Source organism: Triticum aestivum, chromosome 3A, assembly GCF_018294505.1.
Source record: "Triticum aestivum cultivar Chinese Spring chromosome 3A, IWGSC CS RefSeq v2.1, whole genome shotgun sequence".
Taxonomy (NCBI): Eukaryota; Viridiplantae; Streptophyta; class Magnoliopsida; order Poales; family Poaceae; genus Triticum; species Triticum aestivum.
Genome location: NC_057800.1, coordinates 494,439,444 through 494,466,624, shown reverse-complemented (window position 1 = coordinate 494,466,624; position 27,181 = coordinate 494,439,444). Strand labels below are relative to the sequence as shown.

The 27,181-nt window shown below is 44.4% G+C and overlaps 1 pseudogene; it reads left to right on the top strand.

The window, feature by feature from the left end:
- Positions 1-21,440: 21,440 nt before the first annotated feature.
- On the top strand, positions 21,441-26,895 carry LOC123058488 (lipid phosphate phosphatase 2-like; annotated as a pseudogene).
- Positions 26,896-27,181: the final 286 nt, after the last annotated feature.

Below are 27,181 nucleotides of genomic sequence, written 5' to 3'. Positions count from 1 at the left end.
AGGAGTGGATCATTGGAAATCAGTCAAAATTATCCTTAAAGGACTAAGGAAATATTTCTCGGTTATGGAGGTGATAAAAGAGTTCGTCGTAAAGAGTTACGTCGATGCAAGATTTTTATACTGATCTAGACGAGTCTAAGTTTTGATCTAGATACATATTGAAAGTGGGAGCAATTAGCTAGAGTAGCTCCGTGCAGAGTATTGTAGACATAGAAATTTTCAAAATACATACAGATCTGAATGTTGCAGACCCGTAGACTAAACTTCTCTCACAAGCAAAACATGATCACTCTTTGGGTGTTAATCACATAGTGATGTGAACTAGATTATTGACTCTAGTAAACCTTTGGGTATTAGTCACATGAAGATGTGGACTAATCACATAAAGATGTGAACTATTGGTGTCAAATCACATGACGATGTGAACTAGATTATTGACTCTAGTGCAAGTGGGAGACTGAAGGAAATATGCCCTAGAGGCAATAATAAAGTTTTTATTTATATTTCCTTATATCATGATAAAATTTTATTACTCATGCTAGAATTGTATTAACCGGAAACTTAGTACATGTGTGAATACATAGACAAACAGAATGTCCCTAGTATGCCCCTACTTGGCTAGCTCGTTAATCAAAGATGGTTAAGTTTCCTAGCCATGGACATGTATTGTCATTTGATGAACAAGATCACATCATTAGAGAATGATGTGATGGACAAGACCCATCCATTAGCTTAGCACTATGATCGTTTAGTTTGTTGCTATTGCTTTCTTCATGACTTATACATGTTCCTATGACTATGAGATTATGCAACTCCCGAATACCAGAGGAACACTTAGTGTGCTATCAAACGTCACAACGTAACTGGGTGATTATAAAGATGCTCTACATGTGTCTCTGATGGTGTTTGTTGAGTTGGCATAGATCGAGATTAGGATTTGTCACTCCGATTGTCGGAGAGGTATCTCTGGGCCCTCTCGATAATGCACATCACTATAAGCCTTGCAAGCAATGTGACTAATGATTTAGTTACGGTATGATGCATTATGGAACGAGTAAAGAGACTTGTCATTAATGATATTGAACTAGGTATGTGGATACCGACGATCGAAACTCGGGCAAGTAACATACCGATGACAAAGGGACCAACATATGTTGTTATGCGGTTTGACCGATAAAGATCTTTGCAGAATATGTAGGAATCAATATGAGCATCCAAGTTCCTCTATTGGTTATTGACCGGAAGTGAGTCTCGGTCATGTCTACATAGTTCTCGAACCCATAGGGTCCACACACTTAACGTTCGATGATGATCGATATTATGAGTTTATGTGTTTTGATGTACCGAAGGTAGTTCGGAGTCCTGGATGTGATCACGAACATGACGAGGAGTCTCGAAATGGTCGAGACATAAAGATTGATATATTGGACGGCTATGTTTGGACACCGGAATGGTTTCGGATGAGTTCGGGCATTTTCCGGAGTACCATGAGGTTACCAGAACCCCCCGGGGAGTCAATGGGCCCTAGTGGAGAAAGAGGGAAGCAAGCAAGTGGTGGGGCGCACCCCCTAGGCCCAAACCAAATTGGTTTAGGTTTTGGGGGGCCGCCCCCCTTTCCTTCTCCACTCCTCCTCCTTCCTCCTTCTCCTAGTAGGAACAGGAAAGGGGGGGCAAACCTACTTGGAGTAGGATTGCCCCCCCTTGGGCACGCCTCCTCCTAGGCCGGCCCTCTCCTCCTCCCCTTTATATACGGGGGACGGGGCACCCCATGAACACACAAGTTCATTGTTTAGCCATGTGCGGTGCCCCCTCCATAGATTTCCACCTCGGTCATATCGTTGTAGTGCTTAGGCGAAGCCCTGCGTCAGTAACTTCATCATCATCATCATCATCACGCCGTCGTGCTGACGAAGCTCCCCCTTTACACTCAGCTGGATCTAGAGTTTGTGGGACGTCACCGAGCTGAACGTGTGCAGATCATGGAACTGCCGTACTTTCGGTGCTAGGATCGGTCGGATCGTGAAGACGTACGATTACATCAACCGCGTTGTCATAACGCTTCCGCTTACGGTCTACGAGGGTACGTGGACAACACTCTCCCCTCTCATTGCTATGCACACCTAGATAGATCTTGCGTGTTCGTAGGATATTTTTTTTAAATTACTGCGTTCCCTAGTAGAACAAGCATCATGCTAAATGGAGTGAATTCATTGAGTCATTTCCTTATGTCATCAAGTATATCAAAGGCAAGGAAAATGTTGTGGCAGATGCGCTTTCCCGCAAATGCATGCTTGTTACTGTGAGAACCCGGGATTAGCTTCCAGATCCTCCTGTGTATATTTGTCAACTCCAGGATCATTGTTGACAACACAGTGAAATGATATCATTGCACAATACATTAAAGTATTACAAGTAATATATATTGTCACAAGACATACCTAGCGAAATGTCTCATGACATTTATTACATCCAAAAAAACAGCGGAAGTACAATGCGTAGCGACTCCATCTCAGCCACAGGTAGTCGATGTAGTCCACATGACCTCACTCCTACGGATCGCCATAGTAGTCGTAGTCATCACCTTCATCTTCATTGAACTCTGCTATCAACAAAATTATTGCCGTGAGTACATTACATACTCAACATGCCTCCCTCGGGGAAGGACCTAATAGCTACATGTGGCTTCAACGAAAGGATGTATGGCTCATTTGCATAAAAGCTAATTTTGTTTGACAAATAAAGCAGTTGGATAAACGCAGTTTTAGATGAAAACATGTTTTATCTCTAGAATAACTTTCATCAAGTGAGGATCCTCGATCAACTCACGCTCTTCATAGGTTTCAAGAATAGCGGCAAAGAGGGAATAAGCAAGACAGGTCCTGTACGTCGAGAAAGATTCATGTGCTGTCCTTGACCGTGGACACGACTATTCGAATAGTTTTACACTCTGCAGAGGTCATACACTTTACCCACACGACACAATCCCGACTTGTTGCCACCAGTGGCCGCTGGTATAGTACTCCATTTGGTGTACCGACAGGGGGATTGTGACGAGGTCTTTGGACTAGATCCCCCAAAGATGTGACATGCCCACCGGGTCTGGCGCACGGAACGGAGAGTACGTCCTCAAACCGGTCCCCCCATCTGTGCCGAGGATACTCCTTGCAAGGCAGCTATCCCATCTGCGGTACGGCGACATCGACACCTAAGGCTGACTAGCTTACTTGACCAAGCCAGTGCCCATATAGCATGTGGCTGTACTGTTATCACAATCTTCAAATCCAAGACTTATTAGGCCTTAAGCGGCACGGACGACTGATTTCCCCCTTCAACCTGTGACGGGCAGCCAATCGCTCCTTCAATCCTTGATTCAGCTGTCGCCCGCGCCAGTATTCAGATGGTAAGTTTCACCCAGAGTAGAAGAGAGTAGAGGATATCAATAAGGCCATCTGGCCTAGCTCAGCGGTAAGTTTCAACTGTCAATGACTCAGATGTCATTCAACAAAGCACCTATAGGGTAATAAGCATGGCTAAGCATTTCTACTCTACAAGAATACTATAATTCTACTCAGGTGTCAAATGAATAGGCGACAAGCGGATCAAGGTAATGTGTCAATCGACACGCTAGCTACAAGAATTAAAATGGCATGCATATAGTAACCATAAAAGACAAAGCAATTTTGTAAAACATAGGATAAGTATGATCAAAGAAGGAGGCATGCCTTCGTTGTTGAGTCCTTCTTCGGTAACCTGTTTCTGTCCTTGTCCAACCTCGCCACTCCCTACTCGTCGTGACGATAGCAAATGGAAAACAAATAAATACCAAAACAATAGTAAATCCAAATAACATCCAAAACAAATTAAGAGTGGATGGATAGCAAGATATTGATCAGATGGAGATTCCAAAAGGAGATAGATTGATTGGAAGGTAAGTAGAGGACTGATGAATTGACAGGGTTTAGGTTGATGATGGATAATCAAGGCTTCCCCACAAGTCTAACGTTCTAATACGAACTATGCTATTGACCATGAGTAGTACCCACTACACATCTCACCTAACTATATAAAAAACAATGGCATCAACACACATGAAAAGGAACCGTCCTTTGCATACTACACGATCATAATCATGGCATGATAAAGTAAAAGTTAACCAAAATAAATATTTAGATAGAATCTAAATATTTACAATGGTTATTAGCAAGCAAGTATTCTATATGACAACGAAACCAACATTATAAGCCATACTAGTTAAGCAATTGAACATCATTCAACAACATGAGTTGAAATGATCTCGGTCTAGTCCTAACATATTATCAAAAGGAAATAGAATCAACTGCATTATATCAAACTAATTCATTTGTCAAACAATTAACAAGAACTACACAACACATTGAACAAATGGATGCACATCTATCCTATGCATGATATGATTAAGAGTAACAATCAACCAAGAATAAATATTTGGATGAATCCAAATACTTATAATGGTTAACAACAATCAAAGACTAAGCATAAATCATAAAAACTATTAGCAAGCATTTCTATAAAAGAAGAGAAACCAATACTAATTTAGGTAGAAACTAATTAAACAACTTAATAATAACACACATCTCACACAATACATGTGAGTATACATTCATTAGATGTCCAAGAAAATAACACAAGCATGACACATATGAGTGATCATGATAAGATATGATACTAACATAGAATATGGACTTACTACTAAAGAACAACTAATATTCAAGTAACCACTAGCAATAAGATTACCACTTCATGCTTACATAACAGATCCAACTATGCACACTAAGCATACGAGGAAGATACAACTCAACTAACATGAAAGGTAAACTATCTTAAGCATGTGCTAAACTATCGCAACAAGACCCAATACTCCTGAGGCTATCATAAGACCAAAGTGATCATCCATAAGAATGCACAAGAGACTAAGTACTCAATTATAGCACATAAACAAAACAAGACATGAAAGATCACTTGCCTGAGTGGCAACTAGGCATATAACAATGCAACAACTAGATAAAGTAGATATGAAGAAGTCTAGGCATACAACAGTGTAATAGTGAGGTAGACTAGATATAACAACGCTAAGCATGGATGATCATGACACAAGATGCCAAAATATGCTACTAACAGAATACAACTTGTAACCATGAGATAACCTAGTTGATAACAACTAACATGGAGATCAAGCACGACGTTAGCATACAACACTACCATGCTAGTTATGATAACTAACACATGAAAGCATACTAAGCATGTAGGAAGGTAAGCAACTAGATCATTTGATCAGCCAAATCAACATGTGTTATAGAAGCATGAATAAGAAAATGACATGCATTTTTATTTAGTCATCCTACACTTGCAAATATATAAAAGGTACACAAGTAACCATCAGACAACACACGGATTGGTACACACACGTTATGCAACCGAGTTATACAATCACAGCACTAGGGCATGATATTGACCAAGCAGGAGGGGCTCATATGCATTTAAAACATATGCAATCATAACTACTAGCATGCATCTACTAATAAGTAAAGGCCAACCACATGTGCGAAAATACGAAGCAACTAGCAATCCCATAACACATGATAGGACACAACCAAAACATGCATTCTACCTTAAGCAATGGCTATCATAACATGACAAGAAACAAAGGTAAATAAACACACATGATAATTACCAAGAGGCAATAAACTAAGTTGTATGTCACAAGAATAACTTATATAAAGCAATACACATATAACCATGACATAAAGCATCAAGCATGTAATCTTGGATAACAATCATCTACAACATAGTGTTAATAACTAGGCGACAATTTATTATGCGACATGGAAATACAATGGATTTGTTCTCAAACAACAGAGCATTCCATTTGACTTCAAGCATAAAGAAACCATGTGACATCAGGTACTAAAAATATATAAACATCTATCATAGACATAACATGATTTCAAACCATTAAAACAAACATAAGACATCCGAAAAAATAAATATGTAAACCATATGTAAGATATCTTTGTGCCAAACAAAAACAATCAAAACAAGAAATATTTCACAATTAGGTGAACAAATTAAGGCCTTGAATAATTCTATGAAATTATGTGCACAACGAACAATCACCAAAATTTGTACGCACGCAGCAAAGATGACTACAAGATGCATCAAACTTTATCAACATGATACCTTACAAAACAATATTAAAATCTATACACATGTCTAACACGAGACAATTAACATACAAAAATATATTATCAACTTGCCACGACATGTAGTACAAATTTCTAATAATTTAAATAATCCTAGAAATAAATCTAATACATCACGTGTTCCTCCTAAAATTATCCAAAACAAATAGAAGTGACTCATAAGCATAAAGATAGATATGGAACTAACATAGCAACCTAAAAGTTTTGTCAAACACAAAACGTACTTGGACTCTATACAAAAACGACTAAGATAAAGTCTATACTTAAACACGGTTGTCCAAACAAACAATCTAACTCCACCATGGGGTTCCTACAGCCATAAGGAGTGCTTCATATGTTGAACACGAGACCATTTGATGGATAGAAAATAAAGGGACAAGCCGATACCATCAAAATAAAATATGTTTTGGACAAGCGCGGCCAACGAGATAGATAGGTTAAAACATGATGTCTATGAGATACTACGGGTGTTGTTGAGAAGGTGTGCATGAGGAATTGGATAGAGGCTCACCGAGTTGGACGGAACGGTGTGGTGAACTTGACGAACAGTGTACACGCACATGTGAAATTCTTCGCGTGTGGTTGACGGAACGTGTTCTTTCTTCCCTGAATGGAACCACGACATGGAGCAGGACCTTCGAGCGCAAGGATTTGGATGGAGATGTTGTGAGTCGCCGGGAACGAGCTCTCGTGTCCATGGAGCAGCAGCAGTTTGAGAAGGGTTCTTGGCAAGACAAAGAAGGGATAAGGCAGGAGGGCTGAGAGGAATGAGAGAGGAGATCGGGGCGCTCGTCCATGTACTCACGGATTTGGAAACCATGAAGTACTAAGGAAGTTAGAGGAGGGGTGCATAGTGGCTGTAGGTTTTCTCTTCTCTGTATTGGGTGCGCATGTAAGCATGGGTGAAAGAAGGAGATGAAGTGAACGAGGTGGAATGTATTGGGTGCGCATGTAAGCATGGGTGAAAGAAGGAGATGAAGTGAATGAGGTGGAAGAAGAGGTGGAGGCGCATGATAAGGCCTTTCAGTTTTGGAAACCGATGGGTTTATGGGAAATAAAAGGAGAGGAGGAATCATGGTTGTTGATGTTTCCTTTCTGTAGGATTGTGAGCGTACAGAGAGGGAGGAGAAGAGAGGTCGCTCTGCTGGATGAGATGGGCCAGATCGGCCAGACCCATGAGGAAGGAGGGAAGAGGGAAAAAATTGAGAGAGGGGTTGTTGGGCTACGGTCCAAGAGAGATGGAGAAAGAAAGAAAAGAGATGGGTTGGGTCCATACGGGTGAGAGGAATAGGAAACACAAGAAAAAATAGAGAAGGTAGATTGGGCATCGAATATTGCCCAGAGTTTGGGAAAATAAATTAAATATATTTTCCTTCTTAGGAAAATCTAGAAAAGGAATAGAAGCTAACAAATTCAACAGAAGTTACAAAATACAAATGCGCATAATTTAATATGCTGAAGGGAGAAAAACAAAACCCAACTCTAAGAGAAGAACAAAACTCAAGTTAAATTTAAGTTCGCATTAGATCAAGTTAAATCCTCCAAATTATAAAAGTCCAATTTAAGCTTTGTTACCAAATAAAACAAATGAAATTTTCTCACCCTAATTTTTTGAAAACTTTCTCTTAAACATTCCGAGAATCGGGATGTTACAGTTACTCAACTTGAATTGAATGTCATTGGCTTTGAGCACATAAAAGACTTGTATGCGCATGATCCTACTTTTGCTATTCCTTATGCCAAGTGTTTGACGCATACATCTTGAGATTGCTATTACATCAAGGATGATTATCTTATGAGAGCTAACAAACTTTGCATCCCCAAGTCTTCTCTTCATTTGTTATTTTTGCAAGAATCTCATGGAGAAGGACTAATGGGACACTTTGTACGTGACAAGACATTTGCTACGCTCTCCAAGAACTACTTTTGGCCCAAGATGTTCCGCGACGTCTCACACTTCACCACTCGATGTTCTACATGTCGCAAAGCTAAGTCTAAAGCTCAATCTCATGGTCTATATACACCCCTTCCAATTCCATACCACCCATGGGAAGATATTGGCATGGATTTTGTGCTTGACTAGAAATGGAAAGGATTCCATGTTTGTTGTTGTGGACCGATTCTCTAAAATGGCTCATTTCATTCCTTGCAACAAGATAGACGATGCTTCACATGTTTCCAATCTCTTTTGTAGGGAAATCTTGCGCCTACATGGAGTGTCAAAGACGATTGTCTCAGATCGCGACGTCAGGTTCTTGAGTTACTTTTGGAGACCTTATGCGCCAAGCTCGAAATCAAGCTACTTTTCTCCACGGCATACCATCCACAAACCAATGGCCAAACGGAAGTGACAAACCGGACACTCTCCACTCTACTACGCATCTTGATCAAGAAGAAATCAAGGAGTGGGAGGAGTGTCTACCCATCGGTGAGTATGCCTACAACCGCGCAAAGATATTTGACTACCGGCAAGTCCCCCTTCGAGGTCGTCTATGGCTTCAACCCGTTGTCACCATTGGACATTCTTCCTCTACCACTACAAGAGCGCATCAACATGGACGCGAGTGCACGAGCGAGCTATCTCAGGAAGGTGCATGAAGATACAAGGCACACCATCGAGCATCAAGTACAACGCCTCGCGACCAAGATCAACACTAACAAGCAACCCATGATATTCAACACCAGAGATCATGTGTGGCTACACCTTCGCAAGGACCGCTTCCCCAACGAACGCAATTCCAAGCTTCTACCTCGAGCCCACGGACCCTTCAAGGTGCTAGCATGCTACAACAACAACGCCTACAAGATCGACATCCCGCGCGACAAGTACTCCGTGAGAGACATATTCAACGTCACAGATCTCTCGCCCTACCATGGTGATGAGGTTTTTGATCCGAGGTCGGATCCTTCCCAAGGGGGGGGGGAGGAGATGATGCAGAGCATCCTACGGTCATCCCCATGGACCTATCTTCCTCTCCCAAGACACCACGTGGACCGATGACACGAGCGCGTGCAAGGTGTTGGGGAACATAGTAATTTCAAAAAAATTCCTACGCACACGCAAGATCATGGTGATGCATAGCAACGAGAGAGGAGAGTGTTGTCTACGTACCCTCATAGAACGAAAGCGGAAGCGTTAGCACAACGCGGTCGATGTAGTCGTACGTCTTCATGACCCGACCGATCAAGAACGGAAACTACGACACCTCCGAGTTCTAGCACACGTTCAGCTCGATGACGATCCCCGAACTCCGATCCAGCAGAATGTCGGGGAAGAGTTCCGTCAGCACGACGGCGTGGTGATGATCTTGATGTTCTACCGTCGCAGGGCTTTGCCTAAGCACCGCTACAATATTATCGAGGATTATGGTGGAGGGGGGCACCGCACACGTCTAAGAGATCAATGATCAATTGTTGTGTCTATGGGGTGCCCCCTGCCCCCGTATATAAAGGAGCAAGGGGGAGGAGGTGCGTCCAGGCAAGGGGCGCGCCAGGAGGAGTCCTACTCCCACCGGGAGTAGGACTCCCCCCTTTTCCATGTTGGACTAGGACTTGGGGGGGAGGAGAGAAAGAGGGGAAAGGAAAGGGGGGGGGTGCCGCCCCCTCCTTGTCCAATTCGGACTTGGGGGGGAGGGGCGCGCGGCTGCCCCTTTGGCCTCCTCTCTACTTCCTCCACTAGGCCCATTAAGGCCCATTAGGTTATCGGGGGGTTCTGGTAACCTCCCGGTACTCCGGTAAAATACCGATTTCACCCGGAACACTTCCGATGTCCAAACATAGGCTTCCAATATATCAATCTTTATGTATCGACCATTCCGAGACTCCTCGTCATGTCCGTGATCACATCCGGGACTCCAAACAACCTTCGGTACATCAAAATGAAAATGTCATCGTAACGTTAAGCGTGCGGACCCTACGGGTTCGAGAACAATGTAGACATGACCGAGACACATCTCCGGTCAATAACCAATAGCGGAACCTGGATGCTCATATTGGCTCCTACATATTCTACGAAGATCTTTATCGGTCAGACCGCATAACAACAAACGTTGTTCCCTTTGTCATCGGTATGTTACTTGCCCGAGATTCGATCGTCGGTATCTTAATACCTAGTTCAATCTCGTTACCGGCAAGTCTCTTTACTCATTCTGTAATACATCATCCCGCAACTAACTCATTAGCTGCAATGCTTGCAAGGCTTAAGTGATGTGCATTACCGAGAGGGCCCAGAGATACCTCTCCGACAATCGGAGTGACAAATCCTAATCTCGAAATACGCCAACCCAACAAGTACCTTCGGAGACACCTGTAGAGCACCTTTATAATCACCCAGTTACGTTGTGACATTTGGTAGCACACAAAGTGTTCCTCCGGTAAACGGGAGTTGCATAATCTCATAGTCATAGGAACATGTATAAGTCATGAAGAAAGCAATAGCAACAAACTAAACGATCAAGTGCTATGCTAACGGAATGGGTCAAGTCACTCACATCATTCTCCTAATGATGTGATCCTGTTAATCAAATGACAACTCATGTCTATGGTTAGGAAACATAACCATCTTTGATCAACGAGCTAGTCAAGTAGAGGCATACTAGTGACACTCTGTTTGTCTATGTATTCACACATGTATTATGTTTCCTGTTAATACAATTCTAGCATGAATAATAAACATTTATCATGATACAAGGAAATAAATAATAACTTTATTATTGCCTCTAGGGCATATTTCCTTCAGTGTCCTACTTGTACTAGAGTCAATAATCTAGATTACATAGTAATGATTCTAACACCCATGGAGCCTTGGTGCTGATCATGTTTTGCTCGTGGAAGAGGCTTAGTCAGCAGGTCTGCAACATTCAGATCCGTATGTATCTTGCAAATTTCTACGTCTCCCACTTGGACTAAATCCCGAATGGAATTGAAGTGTCTCTTGATGTGCTTGGTTCTCTTGTGAAATCTGGATTCCTTTGCCAAGGCAATTGCACCAGTATTGTCACAAAAGATTTTCATTGGACCCGATGCACTAGGTATGACACCTAGATCGGATATGAACTCCTTCATCCAGACTCCTTCATTTGCTGCTTCCGAAGCAGCTATGTACTCTGCTTCACATCTGGATCCCGCCATGACGCTTTGTTTAGAACTCCACCAACTAACAGCTCCACCGTTTAATGTAAACACGTATCCGGTTTGCGATTTAGAATCGTCCGGATCAGTGTCAAAGCTTGCATCAACGTAACCATTTACGATGAGCTCTTTGTCACCTCCATATACGAGAAACATATCCTTAGTTCTTTTCAGGTACTTCAGGATGTTCTTGACCGCTGTCCAGTGATCCACTCCTGGATTACTTTGGTACCTCCCTGCTAGACATATAGCAAGGCACACATCAGGTCTGGTACACAGCATTGCATACATGATAGAGCCTATGGCTGAAGCATAGGGAACATCTTTCATTTTCTCTCTATCTTCTGCAGTGGTCGGACATTGAGTCTTACTCAACTTCACACCTTGTAACACAGGCAAGAACCCTTTCTTTGCTTGATCCATTTTGAACTTCTTCAAAACTTTGTCAAGGTATGTGCTTTGTGAAAGTCCAATTAAGCGTCTTGATCTATCTCTATAGATCTTAATGCCCAATATGTAAGCAGCTTCACCGAGGTCTTTCATTGAAAAACTCTTATTCAAGTATCCCTTTATGCTATCCAGAAATTCTATATTATTTCCAATCAATAATATGTCATCCACATATAATATCAGAAATGCTACAGAGCTCCCACTCACTTTCTTGTAAATATAGGCTTCTCCAAAAGTCTGTATAAAACCAAATGCTTTGATCACACTATCAAAGCGTTTATTCCAACTCCGAGAGGCTTGCACCAGTCCATAAATGGATCGCTGGAGCTTGCACACTTTGTTAGCTCCCTTTGGATCTACAAAACCTTCTGGTTACATCATATACAACTCTTCTTCCAGAAATCCATTCTGGAATGCAGTTTTGACATCCATCTGCCAAATTTCATAATCATAAAATGCGGCAATTGCTAACATGATTCGGACAGACTTAAGCATCGCTACGGGTGAGAAGGTCTCATCGTAGTCAATCCCTTGAACTTGTCGAAAACCTTTCGCAACAAGTCGAGCTTTGTAGACAGTAACATTACCGTCAGCATCAGTCTTCTTCTTGAAGATCCATTTATTCTCAATTGATTGCCGAACAACAGGAAAGTCAACCAAAGTCCATACTTTGTTCTCATACATGGATCCCATCTCAGATTACATGGCTTCTAGCCATTTTGCGGAATCTGGGCTCACCATCGCTTCTTCATAGTTCGTAGGTTCATCATGATCTTGTAGCATGACTTGCAGAACAGGATTACCGTACCACTCTGGTTGGATCTTACTCTAGTTGATCTACGCGGTTCGGTAGTAACTTGATCTGAAGTTTCATGATCATTATCATTAGCTTCCTCACTAATTGGTGTAGGTGTCGCAGAAACCATTTTCTGTGATGAACCACTTTCCAATAAGGGAGCAGGTACAGTTACCTCATCAAGTTCTACTTTTCTCCCACTCACTTCTTTCAAGAGAAACTCCTTCTCTAGAAAAATTCCGAATTTAGCAACAAAAGTCTTGCCTTCGGATCTGTGATAGAAGGTGTTCCCAACAGTCTCCTTTGGGTATCCTATGAAGACACATTTGTCCGATTTGGGTTCGAGCTTATCAGGTTGAAGCTTTTTCACATAAGCATCGCAGCCCCAAACTTTCAGAAACGACAACTTTGGTTTCTTGCCAAACCACAGTTCATAAGGCGTCGTCTCAACGGATTTTGATGGTGTCCTATTTAACGTGAATGCAGCCGTCTCTAAAGCATAACCCCAAAATGATAGTGGTAAATCAGTAAGAGACATCATAGATCGCACCATATCTAATAAAGTACGATTACGACGTTCGGACACACCATTACGTTGTGGTGTTCCGGGTGGCGTGAGTTGCGAAACTATTCCGCATTGTTTCAAATGTAGACCAAACTCGTAACTCAAATATTCTCCTCCACGATCAGATCATAGAAACTTTATTTTCTTGTTACGATGATTTTCAACTTCACTCTGAAATTCTTTGAACTTTTCAAATGTTTCAGACTTATGTTTCATTAAGTAGATATACCCATATCTGCTTAAATCATCTGTGAAGGTGAGAAAATAACGATATCCGCCATGAGCCTCAACATTCATTGGACCACATACATCTGTATGTATGATTTCCAACAAATCCGTTGCTCTCTCCATAGTACCGGAGAACGGCGTTTTAGTCATCTTACCCATGAGGCACGGTTCGCAAGTACCAAGTGATTCATAATCAAGTGGTTCCAAAAGTCCATCAGTATGGAGTTTCTTCATGCGCTTTACACCGATATGACCTAAACGGCAGTGCCACAAATAAGTTGCACTATCATTATCAACTCTGCATCTTTTGATTTCAACATTATGAATATGTGTATCACTACTATCGAGATTCATTAAAAATAGACCACTCTTCAAGGGTGCATGACCATAAAAGATATTACTCATATAAATAGAACAACCATTATTCTCTGATTTAAATGAATAACCGTCTCGCATCAAACAAGATCCAGATATAATGTTCATGCTCAACGCTGGCACCAAATAACAATTATTTAGGTCTAATACTAATCCCGAAGGTAGATGTAGAGGTAGCGTGCCGACCGCGATCACATCGACTTTGGAACCATTTCCCACGCGCATCGTCACCTCGTCCTTAGCCAATCTTCGCTTAATCCGTAGCCCCTGTTTCGAGTTGCAAATGTTAGCAACAGAACCAGTATCAAATACCCAGGTGCTACTGCGAGCATTAGTAAGGTACACATCAATAACATGTATATCACATATACCTTTGTTCACTTTGCCATCCTTCTTATCCGCCAAATACTTGGGGCAGTTCCGCTTCCAGTGACCAGTCTGCTTGCAGTAGAAGCACTCAGTCTCATGCTTAGGTCCAGACTTGGGTTTCTTCTCCTGAGCAGCAACTTGTTTGCTGTTCTTCTTGAAGTTCCCTTTCTTCTTCCCTTTGCCCTTTTTCTTGAAACTGGTGGTCTTATTGACCATCAACACTTGATGCTCCTTCTTGATTTCTACCTCCGCGGCTTTTAGCATCGCGAAGAGCTCGGGAATAGTCTTATTCATCCCTTGCATATTATGGTTCATCACGAAGCTTTTGTAGCTTGGTGGCAGTGATTGAAGAACTCTGTCAATGACACAATCAACAGGAAGATTAACCCCCAGTTGAGTCAAGTGATTATGATACCCAGACATTTTGAGTATATGTTCACTGACAGAACTATTCTCCTCCATCTTGCAGCTATAGAACTTATTGGAGACTTCATATCTCTCAATCCGGGCATTTGCTTGAAATATTAACTTCAACTCCTGGAACATCTAATATGCTCCATGACGTTCAAAACGTCGTTGAAGACCCGGTTCTAAGCCGTAAAGCATGGCACACTGAACTATCGAGTAGTCATCAGCTTTGCTCTGCCAGACGTTCATAACATCTGGTGTTGCTCCTGCAGCAGGCTTGGCACTTAGCGGTGCTTCCAGGACGTAATTCTTCTGTGCAGCAATGAGGATAATCCTCAAGTTACGGACCCAGTCCGTGTAATTGCTACCATCATCTTTCAACTTTGCTTTCTCAAGGAACGCATTAAAATTCAATGGAACAACAGCACGAGCCATCTATCTACAATTAAACATAGACAAGCAAGATACTATCAGGTACTAAGTTCATGATAAATTTAAGTTCAATTAATCATATTACTTAAGAACTCCCACTTAGAAAGATATCCCTCTAATCCTCTAAGTGATCACGTGATCCAAATCAACTAAACCATGTCCGATCATCACGTGAGATGGAGTAGTATCAATGGTGAACATCAATATGTTGATCATATCTACTATATGATTCACGCTCGACCTTTCGGTCTCCGTGTTCCGAGGCCATATCTGTTATATGCTAGGCTCGTCAAGTTTAACCTGAGTATTCCGCGTGTGCAACTGTTTTGCACCCGTTGTATTTGAACGTAGAGCCTATCACACCCGATCATCACGTGGTGTCTCAGCACGAAGAACTTTCGCAACGGTGCATACTCAGGGAGAACACTTATACTTTGATAATTTAGTGAGGGATCATCTTATAATGCTACCGTCAATCAAAGCAAGATAAGATGCATAAACGATAAACATCACATGCAATCAATATAAGTGATATGATATGGCCATCATCATCTTGTACTTGTGATCTCCATCTTCGAAGTACCGTCATGATCACCATCGTCACCGGCGCGACACCTTGATCTCCATCGTAGCATCGTTGTCGTCTCGCCAATCTTATGCTTCCACGACTATCGCTACCGCTTAGTGATAAAGTAAAGCATTACAGCGCGATTGCATTGCATACAATAAAGCGACAACCATATGGCTCCTGCCAGTTGCCGATAACTCGGTTACAAAACATGATCATCTCATACAATAAAATTTAGCATCATGTCTTGACCATATCACATCACAACATGCCCTGCAAAAACAAGTTAGACGTCCTCTACTTTGTTGTTGCAAGTTTTACGTGGCTGCTACGGGCTTAGCAAGAACCGTTCTTACCTACGCATCAAAACCACAACGATAGTTTGTCAAGTTGGTGCTGTTTTAACCTTCGCAAGGACCGGGCGTAGCCACACTTGGTTCAACTAAAGTTGGAGAAACTGACACCCGCCAGCCACCTGTGTGCAAAGCACGTCGGTAGAACCAGTCTCGCGTAAGCGTACGCGTAATGTCGGTCCGGGCCGCTTCATCCAACAATACCGCCGAACCAAAGTATGACATGCTGGTAAGCAGTATGACTTATATCGCCCACAACTCACTTGTGTTCTACTCGTGCACAACATCAACGCATAAAACCTAGGCTCGGATGCCACTGTTGGGGAGCGTAGTAATTTCAAAAAAATTCCTACGCACACGCAAGATCATGGTGATGCATAGCAACGAGAGAGGAGAGTGTTGTCTACGTACCCTCGTAGACCGAAAGCGGAAGCGTTAGCACAACGCGGTTGATGTAGTCGTACGTCTTCACGGCCCGACCGATCAAGCACCGAAACTACGGCACCTCCGAGTTCTAGCACACGTTCAGCTCGATGACGATCCCCGGACTCCGATCCAGCAGAATGTCGGGGAAGAGTTCCGTCAGCACGACGGCGTGGTGACGATCTTGATGTTCTACCGTCGCAGGGCTTCGCCTTAGCACCGCTACAATATTATCGAGGATTATGGTGGATGGGGGCACCGCACACGGCTAAGAGATCAATGATCAATTGTTGTCTCTATGGGGTGCCCCCTGCCACCGTATATAAAGGAGCAAGAGGGAGAAGGTGCGGCCAGGCAAGGGGCGTGCCAGGAGGAGTCCTACTCCCACCGGGAGTAGGACTCCCCCCTTTTCCATGTTGGACTAGGACTTGGGGGGAAGGAGAGAAAGAGGGGAAAGGAAAGGGGGGGCGCCGCCCCCCCTCCTTGTCCAATTCGGAGTTGGGGGGGAGGGGCGCGCGGCTGCCCCTTTGGCCTCCTCTCTACTTCCTCCACTAGGCCCATTAAGGCCCATTAGGTTACCGGGGGGTTTCGGTAACCTCCCGGTACTCCGGTAAAATGCCGATTTCACCCGGAACACTTCCGATGTCCAAACATAGGCTTCCAATATATCAATCTTTATGTCTCGACCATTTCGAGACTCCTCGTCATGTCCGTGATCACATCCGGGACTCCGAACAACCTTCGGTACATCAAAACATATAAACTCAAAATTAAACTGTCATCGTAACGTTAAGTGTGCGGACCCTACGGGTTCGAGAACAATGTAGACATGACCGAGACACGTCTCCAGTCAATAACCGATAGCGGAACCTGGATTCTCATATTGGCTCCTACATATTCTACGAAGATCTTTATCGGTCAGACCGCATAACAACATACGTTGTTCCCTTTGTCATCGGTATGTTACTTGCCCGAGATTCGATCATCGGTATCTTAATACCTAGTTCAATCTCGTTACCGGCAAGTCTCTTTACTCGTTCTGTAATACATCATCCCACAACTAACTCATTAGCTGCAATGCTTGCAAGGCTTAAGTGATGTGCATTACCGAGAGGGCCCAGAGATACCTCTCCGACAATCGGAGTGACAAATCCTAATCTCGAAATACGCCAACCCAACAAGTACCTTCGGAGACACCTGTAGAGCACCTTTATAATCACCCAGTTACGTTGTGACGTTTGGTAGCACACAAAGTGTTCCTCCGGTAAACGGGAGTTGCATAATCTCATAGTCATAGGAACATGTATAAGTCATGAAGAAAGCAATAGCAACAAACTAAACGATCAAGTGCTATGCTAACGGAATGGGTCAAGTCAATCACATCATTCTCCTAATGATGTGATCCTGTTAATCAAATGACAACTCATGTCTATGGTTAGGAAACATAACCATCTTTGATCAACGAGCTAGTCAAGTAGAGGCATACTAGTGACACTCTGTTTGTCTATGTATTCACACATGTATTATGTTTCCGGTTAATACAATTCTAGCATGAATAATAAACATTTATCATGATACAAGGAAATAAATAATAACTTTATTATTGCCTCTAGGGCATATTTCCTTCACAAGGGCTATCGAGAACGAGGTTAACTCTCTCCTTGTTGAACCCCCCTTTGATCCACTTGAGACATGACTACTACCTCAAACGGAGATGCTTTGTGTGCTTAGGTACCAAGGAAGAAACCAAGGAGAAGTTATGGTGCAAGATGAACATCAAGAGCATGAAGAGAATCTGCCCAGCCCAGAAGTACCGGTACAACCGCCCTTGTACCGCCCAACTACCGCCCGGGCGGTAAAACCGCTCAACCACCGCCCAACCACCGGCCAAGCTTCTATGATCGAGCGATGCAAGGCCGGTACAGCACCGGTTTATCCCCGTAACAGCCACCAGACCGGTACAACCGCCCCAAGCACCGGTACAACCGTTGAGCACATCCAAAAGCACCTCTAGGAACTAGTACCTGAGCGCCCAGTGGTACAACCGCCCCATGACCGGTACTACCGCCCTACCTGTGCGCAGTGAAAGGGGTTTCACCCCATGTATCCCCCAGCTTACCCCTTGGACTATATATACTTGTCCCTTAGCTCCGTACTAGGGTTAGCGTTGTGTTAGCTCATATGTGAGATAGAGCTTCGCTCATCCATCTGGATCTACTCCACCGCGAGGGACCGACACCTCTTTGGAGAAGATCCTCTTTGGATTCAAGACCCCTTTCAGGGAAGATCCCCTCGTTGATTCAAGGCCTCCTCAAGGAGAAGAACTGGTTACCTTATGTATCGTCCTTTGTTGGATTCGGATCATGTATCTCTTTTTGGTTCGAGAATCTAGCATATGTGTGAGCATTCTGGTTGTTTTGAGTGATTCTCTCGTGTCTCCTCTCATGTCTCCCCTCGTGATTTCCCCTCGTGTTCTTCATGTTCTCCGCGGGATTTGCTCCAATCGTGAAAGGTCGGGCAACTAGGGTTCTACCCTACACCACATGGGTTAGTACATAAAGTGTAATGGGCAATGCTTACCATGCCATGGGATCACTTGATCCCTCTCAGTACATCTTCTACGCTTTATGTGTTGATCAACTTGATTCACTTTTTGACTTAGTCTTGATGAACCTTGAGTCATGTCTTCTATATGATCACTCTTTGGATAATTCCTTGAATAGCACCTTGATCAACACATAAACTCCTTGAAACCAACAAATGGACTTCGAGAAAAGCCTATGGACAAACCCTTCAAATATAACTCAAGGCAACCATTAGTCCATAGAGATAGTTATCAATTACCAAAACCAAACATGGGGGTACCATGCTTTTTCAGCCCCCAACCTGACCATCCTCCTTAGCTCTTGTTATAAGAATAGCCAACATATCCGCTACAATATGAAATAAGATTGGTGACATGGGATCACCTTGCCTCAGTCCCTTCCGGGTTTGGAAATAATGATTGATGTCATCGTTCACCTTAACCCAACACTCCTGCCTTGAATGTAGGAAGCCATTTGTTTCCTTTATTCAGCCGCAAAATCTTTCATGCGAAGGGCTTGTTGAAGAAAATGCCACTTGACTTTGTCATATGCCTTTTCAGAGTCCACCTTAAATGAAACTCCATCAAGTTTCTTAGTGTGGAGCTCATGGATCGTCTCATGGAGGACAACCACTCTCTTAAGAATATTGCGACCAGGCATAAAGACAGTATATGTTGGGCGCACGACCGTATGAGAAATATCAGACAATCTATTAGTGCCCATCCTTGTAAAGATTTTAAAACTAACGTTCAACAGGTAGATGGGTCTAAATTGCTCAATCCGAGCAACATCCACAATCTTGGGTAAAAGCATGATAATTTAGAACTATCTTGACGCCCCTCAAATAGATTTAGGACTTGTGGTGTACTTTACTCTTTTAAAATACTATGAAGAAAAAAATTATATATGCACAGAAATGTCATGTACATGTGTGTAAATTTTGACAGTGAATACGTTAGATTGCGGGCTACAGAAGAATCAAAGAAATTTGTAGCTTTCAGCACATTAACTATTCAGTCTCAAAATCAACAAATTTTTTCTTCTGTGCAGCTCGCAAATTCATAGTATTTCATCATGAAATTTTAACACACGTACAATACATCCTTCCTTATGTACACACGTATGTATTTTTTTAGATTTTTTAAACTGAAAAGTTTGATTTTGATTTTTCTTAAAATAACGTCTCAGGCCATCTCCACCGCAAGACTCTATCTTGTCCGCCGGACGCAGTTTGAATAAAAGCGGACACATGCAACGATCCAGCGGCAGACCCCATTTTACTTTTTCGTCCGTTTCGTGTCCGTTTCACCCCATCTCTGGTCCAAAGTTGATCTGGATTTAAGGCAAAAACGGACAAAAAAACGAACGTCTCCGCGTCCTCTTCGTCCGCTGTGTTCGAGCGTGCCCCATATGTCACCCGAAACTGCTCCATGCACGATCCTCGTGCCCGACGTATGCACGACACAAAATCCAGCGGCTGATGCTCTTTCCATCATACGTATGTCCGGCCTGATTTCATTCATCGTGCATGAATCGTCTATTTATGTCGTCTATTTATGTCTATCTATGTCACCCTCTCTCCCTTGGCCCACCGTGTCCACCTACCCATCAACGCATGCAGCCACATGCCTGTCTACCGGAGTGGCGCGGCGTCGGCCGGAGCGGGACGCGGCGCGGCGCAGGCGGCGGCCGAAGCGGGGTGCGGGAGCGAAGCAGGCGGCGGGCGAGCTCGGCGCGGACGCCGGAGAGCGCACGGGCGCAAGCTCGGCGCTGGCGAATCTGGCAGGCGCGGGGCCGAGCTCTGGCGGGACGAGGGCGTGCTGGCGGGGCGCGGGTGGCCGAGCGGCGTCACCTCATGGCGGGGCGGGGCGCGCGGGCCTTCCTCTCTCCCCCATCGACGAGAGCTCGCGGTGGCTGTCGGGAGCGAGCGGGAGCGGCAGAGCGAGAACGCGGCCGGCACGGACGAGCGCACGGCCGGGCGACAGCCAGCGCTGTGGGGCACGACGGGGCGCGGCTGCGGGCGCTACGGGGCCGGAGCAGAGTCGATGCCTCCTCCTCTCCCGCGGGCGTGGCCGCAGGGCGCAGGCAGCAGGGCGGCGTGGCAAGGCGGGGCCGGCGAGCACGGTGCGCCGTGGGTTGCTGGTGCTGCAGGGCACGATGGGGCGCGGCTGCGGGCGCTGCGGAGCCGGAGCAGAGCCGCTGCGTCCTCTCCCGCGGGCGTGGCCGCAGGGCGCAGGCAGCAGGGCGGCGTGGCAAGGCGGGGCCGGCGAGCACGGTGCGCCGTGGGCTGCTGGTGCTGCGGGACGCGACGGCGCACAGGCACATCAACAGAAGACGCGTCGGTGCACGGGCGACATGCTGCAGATGTGCGAGCTGCGTCGAGTGCGGCGACCGGCCGCAACTGCTGATGGCGCCGGCTTGCTAGCTAGCTAGCCAGCCCGTGCGCGTGCGCGTGCTTGCTAGCTAGCTAGCGAGCCGCCGCGGGTGCATGCTAGCTTGGGCTTGCAGGGCGAGAGCGGCCGGCGCGCGAGCGTGCAGATGAGCGCTACCGGCGCACGGGCATGCAGACGGGCGATGCCGGCGTGCGAGCACGGGCGAGGCATGGTGGGGTCTAGGTCGGACAGTTTGCGATGGATTGTTCTCGTTGCATGCACAAGTTGACGAACGACCCAAACCGAACGCGTATGTCCGTTTTTCTATCTAAATGGACAAAATTCGGATAAAGACGGACGTCCGTTTGGGGTCACGCTCACGTTTTTTGCCCATCTTTTGTGGGTGGAGGGAGGGATGCGGATCGAGCTCTCCGCCTATACCGGTCAAGTTCCAACTGCCGCCCGCCGGCACCCCCCAAATTTCGCCAGTCTTTCATCAGCGCCTGCCCCCTGGCGGGCTCCTCGTCCTCCTCCTTCCCTGCGCGCCCACCTTTGTCGTTGGTCAAGAAATTCGTCAATGGAAAACATCGAGATGGCCAACCAACGACGAATTCCCGGAGACTCTTTCGCCCGCGCGCTTGCGCGGACGGGTTCTTCTTCTTCTTCTTCCCTCCGCCGCATCGTCTGATGTCAACCGCTACAAGAAGAGGGAAACGGGCCTGGAAAGATCGTGGGGTCGCAGGTTGGTTACACACCCCTTCTCCGCATTTTGCGTAGTGGCATGACTACTTGTGGATGGTGGTTGATTCGCCTTCTTGTTTTCTCACAGCCGTGCCGAGGGGAGGGGAGGAGGTGATCAGGCAAATCGGTGCTTCTTTTCCGAGGAGCTAGCTTTGCTACAGGTTTGATCTTATCCCGGGATCTGATGTGCATGCGCGCTCCTCTCGTGAACTTGTGGTGACTAATTTCGCACCATGAAGGCCAAAGCCTCGGTGGCTGGGGGCGGCGAATAGTCGAGCGCCTTGTGCGCACTGTGTTTGTGCCACCAATGGAAGCCACCATGCCCTGATTGCACTAGGCAGGGTTGCGAATAACGCGAAGGGGTTGCTGTTCCTCCTTTATTCTTGCAACTTCCACTTGATACTGAACCTGCAACAATTTTGCAACATAACTGCACGGCATTCCCCTTGTCTGCCGTGGCGCAGTGTCACGCATATCTTTACTGCAGCCCATGTTATCACTTACACTGTTTAAGCAAAAGAAATGTGATGTCTGGTGAATTGTTGATTATGGCATCGCCATATTTAGTTAGTTTGTTTACTTATTAGTGGTATATAGTTTAATCGAGGACCTCTATTTCCGTTCGTACCTTCGGTTGTGTGCTGATAATGACGGATTGTTCTAGTTTTGCCTCGTCCTATTTTATTATGTTTGTGTTGAACATCCAGGCATCCAGCAATTGGCATTATAGGTTCATTACCTTAACCTTACAATCACGTGATTGTTCTAGGACACGATATCTCTCTTGAACATCTACAGCACAAAGGGCGCATGTTCTGTGAGTAAGAGTAACAAAAATGAATCAGTTTAGATTTTCATCACCTAACAAGATTCTTACTCAAACTGTGTATTTTCCCAAATAGTCAAATTTCATAACTTAGCTGATGCTAAAGAACCCTTGTTCCTGGGCTGCTAGTCTACAATATAGAAACAGGTGCAAGTATTGCCTTAACCATCTCTTCGATGCTCAAGGTTCTTGAATGTGGTGATTGAAAGTTTATTGTTTCTTTGACAAATAGACACGCTTGTTATAATTTATTTAGTGGTTTCTTAAATCTATTCGGTGGATGGATTGACAGATCAAAACTCGGGAAGCGATGCCATCTCCATCAGCACCTATTCGTGTGGCAGTTCCACCACCCTATGTAACATCGCATGGAGCTAAAATTGCAAGGCTACATATGTATGACTGGATTGTGCTGGTTATTCTACTTGTGGTGGATGTAGTACTAAATAAAATAGAACCATTCCATCGATTTGTTGGATCGGACATGCTAACGGATCTCCGATATCCCATGAAAGACAACACGGTGCCATTTTGGACGGTGCCGGTATATATTTTGAACTCTTAGTTCTACCCTGTTTATTTTCATGAACCTCCTAAGTACATTGTCTTGAATTATCGTGATTGTGCAGATATATGGTATCATTGGACCTATGATTATCATGACCAGTATATACATCAAGAGGAGGAATGTCTATGATTTGCATCATGCCATACTAGGTTCATTCATATTCTTCTGTGCAAGTTTGTGATATCTTATTCTTATGCAATTAATCTGAAATCTAGCTTGTCCTACCAGGTCTCCTCTTTTCAGTGGCTATAACTGCAGTTTTAACTGATGCGATTAAGGATGGTGTTGGTCGGCCACGTCCAGATTTCTTTTGGCGCTGTTTTCCTGACGGAGTACCTGTAATGTGCTCACCTTCGGTTGATCTTTCAATGATTGTTTGAGTGGAGCCCTTCGCACGATTTCATCTGACCTTTCTGTGCAACTTATGGCTTTGCTTGATGTTCAGGCCTATGACAATTTTACTACGGGCGTCCTGTGTCATGGTAAAGCGAGTGATATCAAAGAAGGTCACAAGAGTTTCCCAAGTGGTCATACTTCTTGTAAGTGAAAGCATGTTCGTCAGTTCCCTTTTACCTCAGCAATGCAAAAACTATGATTGCTGATACTCTAAACTGCAAGAGCTTTTACATGCTACCTGTTCTTGAGGTGAACGACTCACAAATTTTCTGTTTCTCAGTGTCTTTTGCTGGCCTCGGGTTTCTGTCATGGTATCTAGCTGGTAAAATCAAAGTTTTTGATCAAAGAGGCCATGTTGCAAAACTCTGCATTATTTTTCTCCCTCTGCTTGGTGCAGCCTTAGTGGCTGTTTCTCGAGTAGACGACTACCGGCATCATTGGCAAGATGTGTGCACTGGTGGAGTTCTGGGTAGGTCTGACATGGTTATCTATTAAAGATTACGTTGCGAAACAAATAAAGATAGAAGTTAAAAGTGTTGTACACATAATTCTTGATAATCTAATGTGTTAACTAAAATTCTGCAGGACTGGTGGTTGCTTCTTTGTGCTACCTGCAATTTTTTCCTCTGCCGTCTGACGAAAATGGTATGCTTCATACTTCTTTTAGGGTAACTCACAAGACCCCACAGAGTTAGGGAATAGTTCTTAGAAACCACTGGTGTCGATTGGAAAGTGCTTTGCAATGTGAAAATTGGCATCAATATCTAGCCTTCAAGCATTATAACCACACTCATTTGTACAAAATCATCAGAGCAAAGGTTTTCATTGTGTGTTCTGTAATATACTTGGGTTGTTATGCGGCACTGATGATACAGTAGCATGTATGAAAACAGATAACGTGGAGGTTTTGTGTCCAATTTCCAGTTCCGTCGTATAATTTGGTAACTCTTCGACAATATCCCTTGAAGTGCTCAGACTAATCTTCATCTTTTGTTACCACAATTGACAATGGGTGCCCTTCACACCAAACAATTTTTACTAATCTAGTGCCATGCACATAGCGATAGTATGGCTAACCAAGCTTTTCAACCTCATTTTTCGGGCAAACAAGATGCCAGAAGAATGGAGACGGAGTATATTAGTACCAATCTTCAAGAACAAGGGGGATGTCCAGAGTTGTACTAATTACCGTGGAATTAAGCTGATGAGCCATACAATGAAGCTATTGGGAGAGAGTCATTGAGCACCGCTTAAGAAGAATGACAAGCGTGACCAAAAATCAGTTTGGTTTCATGCCTGGGAGGTCGACCATGGAAGCCATTTTCTTGGTACGACAACTTATGGAGAGATATAGGGAGCATAAGAAGGACTTGCATATGGTGTTCATTGACTTGGAGAAGGCCTATGATAAGATACCGCGGAATGTCATGTGGTGGGCCTTGGAGAAACACAAAGTCCCAGCAAAGTACATTACCCTCATCAAGGACATGTACAATAATGTTGTGACAAGTGTTCGAACAAGTGATGTCGACACCGATGACTTCCCGATTAAGATAGGACTGCATCAGGGGTCAGCTTTGAGCCCTTATCTTTTTGCATTGGTGATGGATGAGGTCACAAGGGGTATACATGGAGATATCCCATGGTGTATGCTCTTTGCGGATGATGTGGTGCTAGTTGACGATAGTCGGACGGGGGTAAATAGGAAGTTAGAGTTATGGAGACAAACCTTGGAATCGAAAGGGTTTAGGCTTAGTAGAACTAAAACCGAGTACATGATGTGCGGTTTCAGTACTACTAGCTGTGAGGAGGAGGTTAACCTTGATGGCCAGGTGGTACCTCGGAAGGACACCTTTCGGTATTTGGGTTCAATGTTGCAGGAGGATGGGGGTATTGATGAAGATGTGAACCATCGAATCAAAGCCGGATGGATGAAGTGGCGCCAAGCTTCTGGCATTCTCTATGACAAGAGAGTGCCACAAAAGCTAAAAGGCAAGTTCCACAGGACGGCGGTTCGACCCGCAATGTTGTATGGCGCGGAGTGTTGGCCGACTAAAAGGCGACATGTTCAACAGTTAGGTGTGGCGGAGATGCGTATGTTGAGATGGATGTGTGGCCACACGAGGAAGGATCGAGTCCGGAATGATGATATACGAGATAGAGTTGGGGTAGCACCAATTGAGGAGAAGCTTGTCCAACATCGTTTGAGATGGTTTGGGCATATTCAGCGCAGGCCTCCAGAAGCTCCAGTGCATAGCGGACGGCTAAAGCGTGCGGAGAATGTCAAGAGAGGGCGGGGTCGACCGATTTTGACATGGGAGGAGTCCGTTAAGAGAGACCTGAAGGATTGGAGTATCGACAAAGAGCTAGCTATGGACAGGGGTGCGTGGAAGCTTGCTATCCATGTGCCAGAGCCATGAGTTGGTTGCGAGATCTTATGGGTTTCACCTCTAGCCTACCCCAACTTGTTTGGGACTAAAGGCTTTGTTGTTGTTGTTGTTGTTGTAGTGCCATGCACATGGTGAGAAATGCTTATATTTGATGCATTTTTATTGTGGTTTAATATGTTATAAACTACTAGGTTGATGTTGCAGGGCTATCTCATATCCTACTGTAATCTGCTCTGTTCGCAAGCTTAAGATCGTTATCTTCTTTCATCTTTGTCAAGATTATTGATACATTGTTCATTGACAGGTCTATGGCCTCACGCAGACATCCAGCACATTCATAATCCGGAAGGGGGACACACAAGTGCAACCCACAGCAATGGATCACCAAAACTCGGTGCAGAACGGTTTGTTTGAAGGTTCTGATGGACTAGAGACGAGGGCTAGATTCCATGAGGTTGGTCGTAGACAGCAATAACGGATTACTAACATGAATAGGATGGTTGCTAAATATCGGATGTGTTTTCAATAGAACCTGAAAACCTGAGGTACTATGTAGACCTTTCAGGTCCGACTTAATATATTCCTCATATATTAGGCTATCAAGATAATTCTCAGGATGATTGTTCAGATATTGCTTTTAACATGGGGTAGAATATTGATAGTATAATGTTAAGTTCCTGATGATCTGTGACCCCTGTTATTTGTGACTGCACCTTTTATCCTGGAGGTTGTAGCAAGTAGGTAGAGGATTTTGAACATCATTGTAGTCTTACCCTTGAAGTTAAACAGGATAAATCCTCAACAAAGCCCAGCTTTGCATGCTAGCCAGCTACAGTTTTGCCCTTAGCAGATTATGGTAGGTATACAGTTTTTCTTTTCTGGTTAACTGTCACTATATCCATCTGACTGATCCCGAATAGGCTTTCAGATCCCAAAACGTTTTTGGAGCGAGCTGAAATATAGCCCC